Source organism: Oncorhynchus nerka, linkage group LG24 (assembly GCF_034236695.1).
Source record: "Oncorhynchus nerka isolate Pitt River linkage group LG24, Oner_Uvic_2.0, whole genome shotgun sequence".
Classification (NCBI taxonomy): domain Eukaryota; kingdom Metazoa; phylum Chordata; class Actinopteri; order Salmoniformes; family Salmonidae; genus Oncorhynchus; species Oncorhynchus nerka.
Genome location: NC_088419.1, coordinates 45331508 through 45343846, shown reverse-complemented (window position 1 = coordinate 45343846; position 12339 = coordinate 45331508). Strand labels below are relative to the sequence as shown.

Here is a 12339-nt window from a genome sequence, read left to right as displayed (position 1 = left end):
TTGATTTAGAAGAGCATCCATTATGTCTTCTTTGGCTGTAGGCTACTGTTCATAATACACATGATACAGTATGTACTGTTCTGTTCTCTGCAGAGGGAATTTATTTACTGTTTGTGATGCAAACAAGCAGAGACTTTACAGTCCATCTATTTTAAAATATATGGCCATTATCTAAATGCTAGTCTAGACAAAACGGCACTCCTCTCCTCTACCAGTTGCCGTAAGAATGGCCATGAGCCTGTCAGGGCATGTCTTGTCTAGTGAGTACTGTACATAAGGGTTTTGGCTGAGATGTGAAGGCTACTAAGACTGAAGCAAGGAGAGCTGATTCTGAATCCGTTATTAGGGGCAAAATGTGTATTTTGTGTACTTGTGTTGCTGTGGGAACCAGCTTTTGGAGGGTTCTGAGATGACACACAGTTAGGGCTCCTAGCAGGCTCTATTTTATAAGAGGCTAATCAATGCTGTCACTGAAGTTTTGGGTTACCTAGTTGACCCATTAATCGGTTGAGTAATCCACCACCATTCAAATGTATTTCTGGCCATAGACATGACAGACACGTTAGTATCTGCCTATTTTTATTATTTTTATTATATATTTTTATTCATAGAAAATGTAACATAAAACATTAAGGCATTGTACATTTTACCCCTTTTTCTCCCTCCTCTTGAAACTCTGGGGGTGGTATTTAATTTTTGGATAAAAAACGTTCCCGTTTTAAACGGGATATTTTGTCACGACAAGATGCTCGACTATGCATATAATTGACAGCTTTGGATAGAAAACACTCTAATGTTTCCAAACTGCAAAGATATTGTCTGTGAGTGCAACAGAACTGATTATACAGGTGAAAGATAAAAATCAGATAAAAATCCAATCAGGAAGTGCCCCATATTTTGAAAGCGCTGCATGCCAATGACTCCTTATATGGCTGTGAATGGGCTACGAATGAGCTTACACTTTCTATGTATTCCCCAAGGTGTCTACAGCATTGTGACGTCTTTTTACGCATTTATGTTGAAGAATAGCCGTAAGGGACCACATTGAGCAAGTGGTCACATGATGGCTCCCGCAGAAAATCTTGCGTAAAGTACAGAAGTAGCCATTATTCCAATCGCTTCTAATGAGAAACCAATTGTCCCGGTGGATATATTATCGAATAGATATGTGAAAAACACCTTGAGGATTGATTCTAAACAATGTTTGCCATGTTTCTGTCGATATTATGGAGCTAATTTGGAAAAAAGTTTGGCGTTGTAGTGACCGCATTTTCCGGTCGATTTTTCAGCCAAACGTGAAGAACAAACGGAGCTATTTAGCCTACAAAAATAATATTTTTGGAAAAAAGGAACATTTGCTATCTAACTGGGAGTCTCCTGAGTGAAAACATCCGAAGTTCTTCAAAGGTAAATTATTTAATTTGATTGCTTTTCTTATTTTCGTGAAAATGTTGCCTGCTGCTAGCAGGGCATAATGCTAATGCTATGATAAACTTACACAAATGCTTGTCGAGCGTTGGCTGTAAAGCATATTTTGAAAATCTGAGATGACAGTGTGATTAACAAAAGGGTAAGCTGTGTCTCAATGTATTTAATTTGTGATTTTCATGAATAGGAAGATTTTCTAGGGATATTTATGTCCGCTGCGTTATGCTAATTAGTTTCAGGCGACGATTACGCTCCCGGATCCGGGTTTGAGAGTCGCAAGAAGTTCTCACTCCCCCCACCGATGCTTTCAAACATGAGTTACATATATCCTTTTTTAAGTATACAGCATAATGTTACTTAAAGCAAACATACAACAGCCTAACTTTGTCAGTTGATAGGTGATCCTAGCAGTAACCTCAAGGGAAGGGGTGGGGGTGAGGCCTATAGTACTAACCTGGATGAAGTGTTTGGAGATGCTCAAAATAGGATACCATCAGATCCCAGGTGGAATAAAATGTGTTTTGATGCTGGACTGGTATACTTAATATTTTTTATTTTTAGGATAGCATCAAATCTTTGAGGCAAAGAGAGGCTAAACGAGGAATGACAGATTTCCAATCGAAGGATCTTTTCAAGTGCTGAAAACAACTATTTGTTTTCAGCACTTTTATATCCATTACTGATCAAAACTTATATCAAAACTCCCTATATAAAAGACGTTGGAGAACTATGGAGGAAAAATACTTTTTTTGATGCAGGTACACAATAATAATATTGTGATATTGTTAAAACAATACGATACCATATCTTCAAAAATCGTATCCAACATGTAACCGTATCGATTGTAACCGTATCCCCCCTGTCACGTCCTGACCTTAGTTCCTTTTTTATGTCTCTGTTTTAAGTTTGGTCAGGGCGTGAGTTGGGGTGGGCATTCTATGTTGTGTAATTCTAGGTTATGTATTTCTGTGTTTGGCCTGGTATGGTTCCCAATCAGAGGCAGCTGTTGATCGTTGTCTCTGATTGAGAACCATACTTAGGCAGCCTATTTTCCCACTAAGATTTGTGGGTAGTTGTTTTCTGTGTTTTACCATACAGAACTGTTTTGGTTTTAATTTATTTCTCTTGTTCTTTTTGTATTCAGTGTTCGGTTATCTTTCATTAAAATATGGACACTAACCACGCTGCGCATTGGTCCGATCTTTCCTACTCCTCCTCAGAAGAGGAGGAAAACCGTTACACCCCTCCCATCACTACTTGTTGGTCTCAACTACTTGTTGGTCTCATTTACACAGCTTTAATCTAAGCGAAACAGCGGTAGTAGTCTTTGTTTCTAGCTGTTGTCAATGACTTCTAAGAGGGGATAAAAGTGAAAAGGCCTGACTAATATGATTGAGAAACAATAATGAGCTCTTAGAGAACATATATTCTGCTTCTCTGTGAGTAGATAAAGTGTACTACAATAGTGAATACACATTCGAGGACTGAAACCATATTTTGGAACCGAAAATATGATTTCACAAAAAGCTTTTGAAGGTTATAATGAATTATGTAAGAATGATGAAAAGGCTGTGAGTGTGTCGTGATCATGCAGCATGAAAACAAGTGGTCTCATGTATCATAAAGACACACGCACACAGATGGGAACTCATTTGCTTGTTGAGATGAGAATAGATATTGTACATAAAAAGGTGGCCTGAAAAAAATCATTGTGGATGAGAAATTCATGGTAAAAGCTGCATACGAGTTGTATAAGTTATCTGGGTGCTTTGGGGTATCCTTGTAAGCTACAGTAATAATAGGCTTATTTGTGCTGTTTATGTGTATTTACAGTGCCTTGCGAAAGTATTCGGCCCCCTTGAACTTTGCGACCTTTTGCCACATTTCAGGCTTCAAACATAAAGATATAAAACTGTATTTTTTTGTGAAGAATCAACAACAAGTGGGACACAATCATTAAGTGGTACAACATTTATTGGATATTTCAAACTTTTTTATCAAATCAAAAACTGAAAAATTGGGCGTGCAAAATTATTCAGCCCCTTTACTTTCAGTGCAGCAAACTCTCTCCAGAAGTTCAGTGAGGATCTCTGAATGATCCAATGTTGACCTAAATGACTAATGATGATAAATACAATCCACCTGTGTGTAATCAAGTCTCCGTATAAATGCACCTGCACTGTGATAGTCTCAGAGGTCCGTTAAAAGCGCAGAGAGCATCATGAAGAACAAGGAACACACCAGGCAGGTCCGAGATACTGTTGTGAAGAAGTTTAAAGCCGGATTTGGATACAAAAAGATTTCCCAAGCTTTAAACATCCCAAGGAGCACTGTGCAAGCGATAATATTGAAATGGAAGGAGTATCAGACCACTGCAAATCTACCAAGACCTGGCCGTCCCTCTAAACTTTCAGCTCATACAAGGAGAAGACTGATCAGAGATGCAGCCAAGAGGCCCATGATCACTCTGGATGAACTGCAGAGATCTACAGCTGAGGTGGGAGACTCTGTCCATAGGACAACAATCAGTCATATATTGTACAAATCTGGCCTTTATGGAAGAGTGGCAAGAAGAAAGCCATTTCTTAAAGATATCCATAAAAAGTGTTGTTTAAAGTTTGCCACAAGCCACCTGGGAGACACACCAAACATGTGGAAGAAGGTGCTCTGGTCAGATGAAACCAAAATTGAATTTTTTGGCAACATTGCAAAACGTTATGTTTGGCGTAAAAGCAACACAGCTCATCACCCTGAACACACCATCCCCACTGTCAAACATGGTGGTGGCAGCATCATGGTTTGGGCCTGCTTTTCTTCAGCAGGGACAGGGATGATGGTTAAAATTGATGGGAAGATGGATGGAGCCAAATACAGGACCATTCTGGAAGAAAACCTAATGGAGTCTGCAAAAGACCTGAGACTGGGACGGAGATTTGTCTTCCAACAAGACAATGAGCCAAAACATAAAGCAAAATCTACAATGGAATGGTTCAAAAATAAACATATCCAGGTGTTAGAATGGCCAAGTCAAAGTCCAGACCTGAATCCAATCGAGAATTTGTGGAAAGAACTGAAAACTGCTGTTCACAAATGCTCTCCATCCAACCTCACTGAGCTCGAGCTTTTTTGCAAGGAGGAATGGGAAAAAAATTCAGTCTCTCGATGTGCAAAACTGATAGAGACATACCCCAAGCGACTTACAGCTGTAATCGCAGCAAAAGGTGGCGCTACAAAGTATTAACTTAAGGGGGCTGAATAATTTTGCACGCCCAATTTTTCAGTTTTTGATTTGTTAAAAAAGTTTGAAATATCCAATAAATGTCGTTCCACTTCATGATTGTGTCCCACTTGTTGTTGATTCTTCACAAAAAAATACAGTTTTATATCTTTATGTTTGAAGCCTGAAATGTGGCAAAACGTCGCAAAGTTCAAGGGGGCCGAATATTTTCGCAAGGCACTGTATTATCCTGGTCTTGCTAGAGGGGTATTACATCGTCTTGATCACCAAGCGGAGGAAGATGGCAGACATTGGTGGTCAATCCATACACAACATGTGTCAACTCATTCTACGGTGGGCCAAGTGTATGAGGGTTTATCGCTCCAATCTTGTACTTGATTGGTGAATTAAGGTCACAAATTAGTAAGGAACTCTCTTCACCTGGTTGTCTAGGTCTTAATTGAAAAGAAAAAGCTAAACCTGCAGATACTCGGCACTCCGTGGAATGAGTTTGACACCCCGATACAGAGATCGACAATACCAACGTGATCCCCAATGACTCAGTGAGGGTGATGCATCCTGATGAGGCCAGGTAAAATAGGTCAACAGACAGTTAAATACCATATACTTCACTGGAGACTTTCTCCTTTCCTTCCACTTTCCTCTTTCCCTAAATGTTTTCTCTCACTCAATTTACGCACACACACACACACACACACACACACACACACACACACACACACACACACACACACACACACACACACACACCAAGCATCCAATGAGATCATTAGGTAATCAACGTTTCACACATGGCTATGCGGTGTGACAGCTTCACCGACCCATTAACCAAGTGTGGCTAGCAAAGGGATAAGGGTCACTCAGGACATGGGTCTATATATGCAGTGCACAGGAAAGTAATATTGCCTTGTCTACTCTCACCTTTTAATTGTGATGACATAAGGTAACATGCTCTTACTGTATAATGTTATATCTCCAGGACTTTTTCCTATGTGACCTGACCAGGGACAGGTCAGGTGATGCGACTGGTGATGAGACAGGAAAAATCCTGCCACTACTATTAGGTCTTGGCTATAAGGTTGTGACTGTTTATTTTTCCCCTTATAGATACGTGAGGATCTTTCAGAACATGGACCTGTCCAGTAACTTCTACTTTAGGTAAGCCTTCCTTGCAGTCTCCAGGGTCTCCGTAGTAATGTGTCTCCCAATGGTGTGTTGTGATGCGTCACATGAGGTAAGGATCTTGGTGGCAGTATGTGTCACCTCAACCACAGTCTATCCAGTTGCCCAATGTCACCACTGGGGCATTGGCATGGCTGCAACGTGTGGGTGTATATTCGCATGGAGTATGCCTGACTTTATGTCCTTTCCCTGAATGTTTATTACGTGATACAATATGCCTCTTGGTTTGTTGTAACAAATGTCACAGATATATATATATATATATAACAGAGGTCATATCTCTCTCACATACTGACACACACACACTTTCAAGACTGAATCTTTCATTGCCGTGGCATTGTGTATGTAGTACTATTCTCCTCATTAAATGTATACACAAATGCAAATTTCATTCAAACAAAAGGTTGTCTTGTATTTCCATCCATCCATTGAATTGTATGTATTTTCTTTAATTGAAAAGTAGTACTATCCACTTCTTGTTAAGTGGAAAAAAACACAATGACATCACTGCCATCTCTGCTTGAGGGAGAGAATAGTTATGTAACATAAAAGTACAGCTGCACTCCTTTCAAAAGTTTCTGTCTGTCTGTCAGTCAGTTTGTCTGTTTGCTTAATATTATTAATTTAATCGGTTCTTCAGTCATTCCTCTATATATTATTCTTTCTACCCATCACTCCATTCATCCATCTCATCGATTCACTCTCTGATTAACAACTGTTGTTCTTCTCGCCATCCCCATTGGCCTTTTCACCTATGATCTTTGACCCCCAGCTACAGCTCTGATCCGAGCCATTTCTGCAGTACAACCTGACCCTGCTGCATAGCCCATGCGACCCGGGCACCATGGAGGAGGTGCACATACAGAGCAACAGGCAGGACAGCTTCAACAACTTTGAGGACAAGGGCCTGCCCACACAGATGATGGCACCCGCCCTCTCACACTATACCTAATTTATTTTCCCAGTTTTAACAGTTTCAAAACAGCTGCTTTTACAGTTTCAAAACATGTGAATAGACAGAATGAATACGTTTGTTTCCATTTCTTATCACTAAAAACATTTATTGTATGTTACATTTGGTTCTCTTTCAAATACTAATTTCGGTATCTCACTATGGGGACACGCCCTTCGAGGCGGTATCACCAGAAATCTCCAATCACACAACGTCTTTCCTAGACAGGAAGCCTGGCGAATAGTGGGGAACCCCACTCCTTATAAGGTGTCACGCTCCTGCCCTCTAACTCATTATCGTTTCTTTATTACGGAGATCACAAGCTGTCTCCAGCTCTTCTCAGCACAACTTGAATTACTGTTGTCCTGCTTAACTGTTCACAGGTGATCCACTAGGATTTGCCACCCATTTAAGGATTACAGCTTTTTGATTAGAGGATTGAGTACTTTTGCCAAAAGGAAAAGTTTGCTTCTTCTCAGTCTCCAGTTGAAGCTAGCACCACACGGCTATCCTTCGCCCTACTAGCCCACTTAGCTACCAGCTTAGTGCTGCTATTTCCGACCACGCTGGAAGAGAGAAAAGAGCCTCTGGAGATGTGGTTAGCTAGCTCACTGAAGACTTATGCCACATGCTTTTTCTTCAGATAGCGGTGTGCTAGCAATAGCTAGGCTATTAGCCCATGAGTTGAACACTAACTAGTTAACGCCAGTAATAGCTTTTTAGCTACCGTAGGCCGGAACATGCTTAGAGCTCATTCTGCTAGTTCTTTCTACCTACACTTGGTAGCATTACTTTTCCCCCCATTTAGCTTACCAGAGCCCTCGCTGCCTAAGCTGACTGGTTTTGCCTCTTGTTACTAGTAGTCATGGGAGATTTTCAGCCTGTAGCACAATACCCCCGTGTGCTGTTCTCCATCTAACGAAGAGTTAACTACAGGCTTTAGCCCACTAGGCTACTGCTACCTAGCTAAGCTGTACAGACCTTACGGTCAGGCTTTGAGTAGGACATGTATAACCCGGTTGATAGAACATTTTCACCCGGAGTTACAGCTACTGCTTCCCCGTACTGGGCGAACTAAGCCAGGCACTCGAATATGTGAAATAACTAGCTAAGGATTAACTGATCAGTTAGACTGCACGGTAGTATGGTCAAAATAGGCTTTCAAGCCTTCTCTTCAGCTAGCACTGTGCTCAGCTAACATTGTGCTAGACAACACTGTGCTAGCCTTGGTTTCCCAATTGACTGCCTCGCCTGGTTCACCAACTACTTCTCAGATAAAGTTTAGTGTGTCAAATCGGAGGGCCTGGCAGTCTGTCAGTCTCTAAGGGTACCGCAGGGTTAAATTCTCAGGCAGACCCTTTTCTCTGTAATATATCAATGATGTCGAACTTGCTGCGGGTGATTCCTTGATCCACATCTACGTAGACGACACCATTCTGTATACATCTGGCACTTTTTGGACAGTGTTTCACAAACCTCCAAACGAGCTTCAATGCCATACAAAACTCCTTCCGTGGCTTCCAACTGCTCTTAAATGCTAGTAAAACTAAATGCATGCTTAACCAATCGCTGCCCGCACCTGCCCGCCCGACTAGCATCACAACTCTGGACAGTTCTGTCTTAGAATATGTGGTCAACTACAAATACCTAGGTGTCTGGCTAGACTGTAAACTCTCCTTCCAGACTCATATTAAGCATTTCCAATCCAAAATTAAATCTGGAATTGGCTTCCTATTTCGCAACAAAGTCTTCTTCACTCACGCTGCCAAACATACTCTCTTAAAACTGACTATCCTACCGATACTCGACTTCGGCGATGTCATTTACAAAATAACCTCCAACACTCCACTCAGCAAACTGGATGCAGTCTATCACAGTGCCATCCGTTTTGTCACCAAACCCACGACTGCGACCTGTATGTTCTTGTCGGCTGGCCCTCGCCACATATTCATCGCCAGACCAACTGGCTCCAGGTCATCTATAAGTCTTTGCTAGGTAAAAATCTGACTTATCTCAGCTCACTGGTCACCATAACAACACCCACACGTAGTACGCGCTCCAGCAGGTACAGTTGAAGTCGGTAGTTTACATATACCTTAGGTCAGGAAGGATCGGTTAGGATCACCACTATTTTAAGAATGTGAAATGTCAGAATAATAGTAGAGAGAATGATTTATTCAGCTTTTATTTCTTTCATCACATTCCCAGTGGGTCAGAAGTTTAAATACACTAAATTAGTACACTGCTCAAAAAAATAAAGGGAACACTAAAATAACACATCCTAGATCTGAATGAATGAAATATTCTTATTAAATACTTTTTTCTTTACATAGTTGAATGTGCTGACAACAAAATCACACAAAAATTATCATTGGAAATCAAATGTATCAACCCATGGAGGACTGGATTTGGAGTCACACTCAAAATTAAAGTGGAAAACCACACTACAGGCTGATCCAACTTTGATGTAATGTCCTTAAAACAAGTCAAAATGAGGCTCAGTAGTGTTTGTGGCCTCCACGTGCCTGTATGACCTCCCTACAATGCCTGGGCATGCTCCTGGTGAGGTGGCGGATGGTCTCCTGAGGGATCTCCTCCCAGACCTGGACTAAAGCATCCGCCAACTCCTGGACAGTCTGTGGTGCAAAGTTGGTGGATGGAGCGAGACATGATGTCCCAGATGTGCTCAATTGGATTCAGGTCTGGGTAACGGGCGGGCCAGTCCATAGCATCAATGCCTTCCTCTTGCAGGAACTGCTGACACACTCCAGCCACATGAGGTCTAGCATTGTCTTGCATTAGGAGGTACCCAGGGCCAACCACACCAGCATATGGTCTCACAGGGGGTCTGAGGATCTCATCTCGGTACCTAATGGCAGTCAGGCTACCTCTGGCGAGCACATGGAGGGCTGTGCTGGCCCCCAAAGAAATGACACCCCACACCATGACTGACCCACCGCCAAACCGGTCATGCTGGAGGACGTTCTCCACGGCGTCTCTAGACTGTCACGTCTGTCACATGTGCTCAGTGTGAACCTGCTTTCATCTGTGAAGAGCACAGGGTGCCAGTGGCAAATTTGCCAATCTTGGTGTTCTCTGGCAAATGCCAAACGTCCTGCACGGTGTTGGGCTGTAAGCACAACCCCCACCTGTGGACGTCGGGCCCTCAGACCCCCCTCATGGAGTCTGTTTCTGACCGTTTGAGCAGACACATGCACATTTGTGGCCTGCTAGAGGTCATTTTGCAGGGCTCTGGCATTGCTCCTCCTGCTCCTCCTTGCACAAAGGCAGAGGTAGCGGTCCTGCTGCTGGGTTGTTGCCCTCCTACGGCCTCCTCCACATCTCCTGATGTACTGGCCTGTCTCCTGGTAGCGCCTCCATGCTCTGGACACTATGATGACAGACACAGCAAACCTTCTTGCAACAGCTCGCATTGATGTACCATCCTGGATGAGCTGCACTACCTGAGCCACTTTTGTGGGTTGTAGACTCCGTCTCATGCTACCACTAGAGTGAAAGAACCGCCAGCATTCAAAAGTGACCAAAACATCAGCCAGGAAGCATAGGAACTGAGAAGTGGTCTGTGGTTATCACCTGCAGAACCACTACTTTATCGGGGGTGTCTTGCTAATTGCCTATAATTTCCACCTGTTGTCTATTCCATTTGCACAACAGCATGTGAAATTTAATGTCAATCAGTGTTGCTTCCTAAGTGGACAGTTTGATTTCACAGAAGTGTGATTGACTTGGAGTTACATTGTGTTGTTTAAGTGTTCCCTTTATTTTTTGAGCAGTGTATTTAGTAGCATTAACTTTAAATTGTTTAACTTGGATCAAATGTTTTGGGAAGCCTTCCACAAGCTTCCCACAATAATGTGGGTGAATTTTGTCCCATTACTCCTGACAGAGCTGGTGTAACTGAGTCAGGTTTGTAGGCCTCCTTGATCGCTCAAGCTTTTACAGTTCTGTCCACAAATTGTCTATAGGAGTGAGGTCAGGGCTTTGTGATGGCCACTCCAATACCTTGACTCTGTTGTCCTTAATTTTGCCTTTGGAAGTATGCTTGGGGTCATTGTCCATTTTGAAGACGCATTTGTGACCAAGCTTTTACTTTTACTGATGTCTTGAGATGTTGCTTCAATAAATTCACATAATTTTCCTACCTCATGGTGCCATCTATTTTGTGAAGTGCACCAGTCCCCCTGCAGCAAAGCACCTCCACAACATGATGCTGACACCCCTGTGCTTCATGGTTGGGATGGTGTTCTTCGGCTTGCAAGACTCACCATTTGTCCTCCAAACATAACGATGGTCATTATGACCAAACAGTTCTATTTTTGTTTCATCACACCAGAGGACATTTCTCCAAAAAGTACGATCTTTGTCCCCATGTGCAATTGCAAACCGTGGTCTGCTCCCTATGCTGTTTCCTGACGTCCAAGATCATCTCCTTTTTGTTTTGTCGACCCCGCCCTGTGCAGCCCGGGGTCTCGAGGTTAATTACGAGTTTGGAAGGTACTATGATGATAAATGCTGAGCTGTTGTAAATGACCAGCATTCTTATAAAGGCAATCCTCTTGTCCAGATGGGATAGGGCTGTCACGGTCTTCCTCCTCTTCATCTGAAGAGGAGAGGCGAGAAGGATCAGAGGACCAAAATGCGGCGTGGTATGTGTTCATAGTGAATTTTAATAAAGAGAACACTGAACACTGCAACACTGTACAAAAGAGTAACCAAAAACAATAAACCAATGACGACCGTGAAGCTACAAATGAGACCTGTGCTGACACAAGCCACTAACATAGACAATCACCCACAAACAAACAGTGCAACCCAGGCTACCTAAGTATGATTCTCAATCAGAGACAACTAATGACACCTGCCTCTGATTGAGAACCATACTAGGCCGAAACATACAAATCCCCAAATCATAGACAAACAAACAGACTGCCCACCCAACTCACGCCCTGGCCATACTAAATAAATACAAAACAAAGGAAATAAAGGTCAGAACGTGACAGTACCCCCCCCAAAGGTGCGGACTCAGGCCGCAAAACCTTAACCTATAGGGGAGGTTCTGGGTGGGCGTCTGTCCGCGGTGGCGGCTCTGGCACGGGACGCGGACCCCACTTCACCATTGTCTTAGTCCGCCTTATTGTCCGCCTCCGTGGCTTCCTAACCATGGCAACTCTTCTCAATGAACAGAGGGGCAGCTCGGGACAGAGGGGCGGAAGCTCTGGCGCCTTTGGGCTGAGGGGCTCTGGCGCCTCAGACTCTGGCAGCAGCGCCGGACAGGCGGGAGACTCCGGCAGCAGCGCCGGACAGGCGGGAGACTCCGGCAGCAGCGCCGGACAGGCGGGAGACTCCGGAGGTCACAGAGGGTACGACATCTCCGATGCACTTGCTAATAAACTCGCTCACCGAGTCAGCGTATGCATCAATGTTATTATCTGAGGTTATCCAGAACATATCCCAGTCCATATGATCGAAGCAATCTTGAAGCGTGGAATCCGATTGGTCAGACCAGTGTTGTATTGAC

General features: G+C 43.1%; 1 pseudogene; it reads left to right on the top strand.

Annotated features, from left to right (window-relative positions):
- The first annotated feature begins 226 nt into the window (after positions 1-226).
- Positions 227-12339, top strand: part of LOC115107510 (polyphosphoinositide phosphatase-like) — a 55786-nt pseudogene continuing 43673 nt past the window's right edge.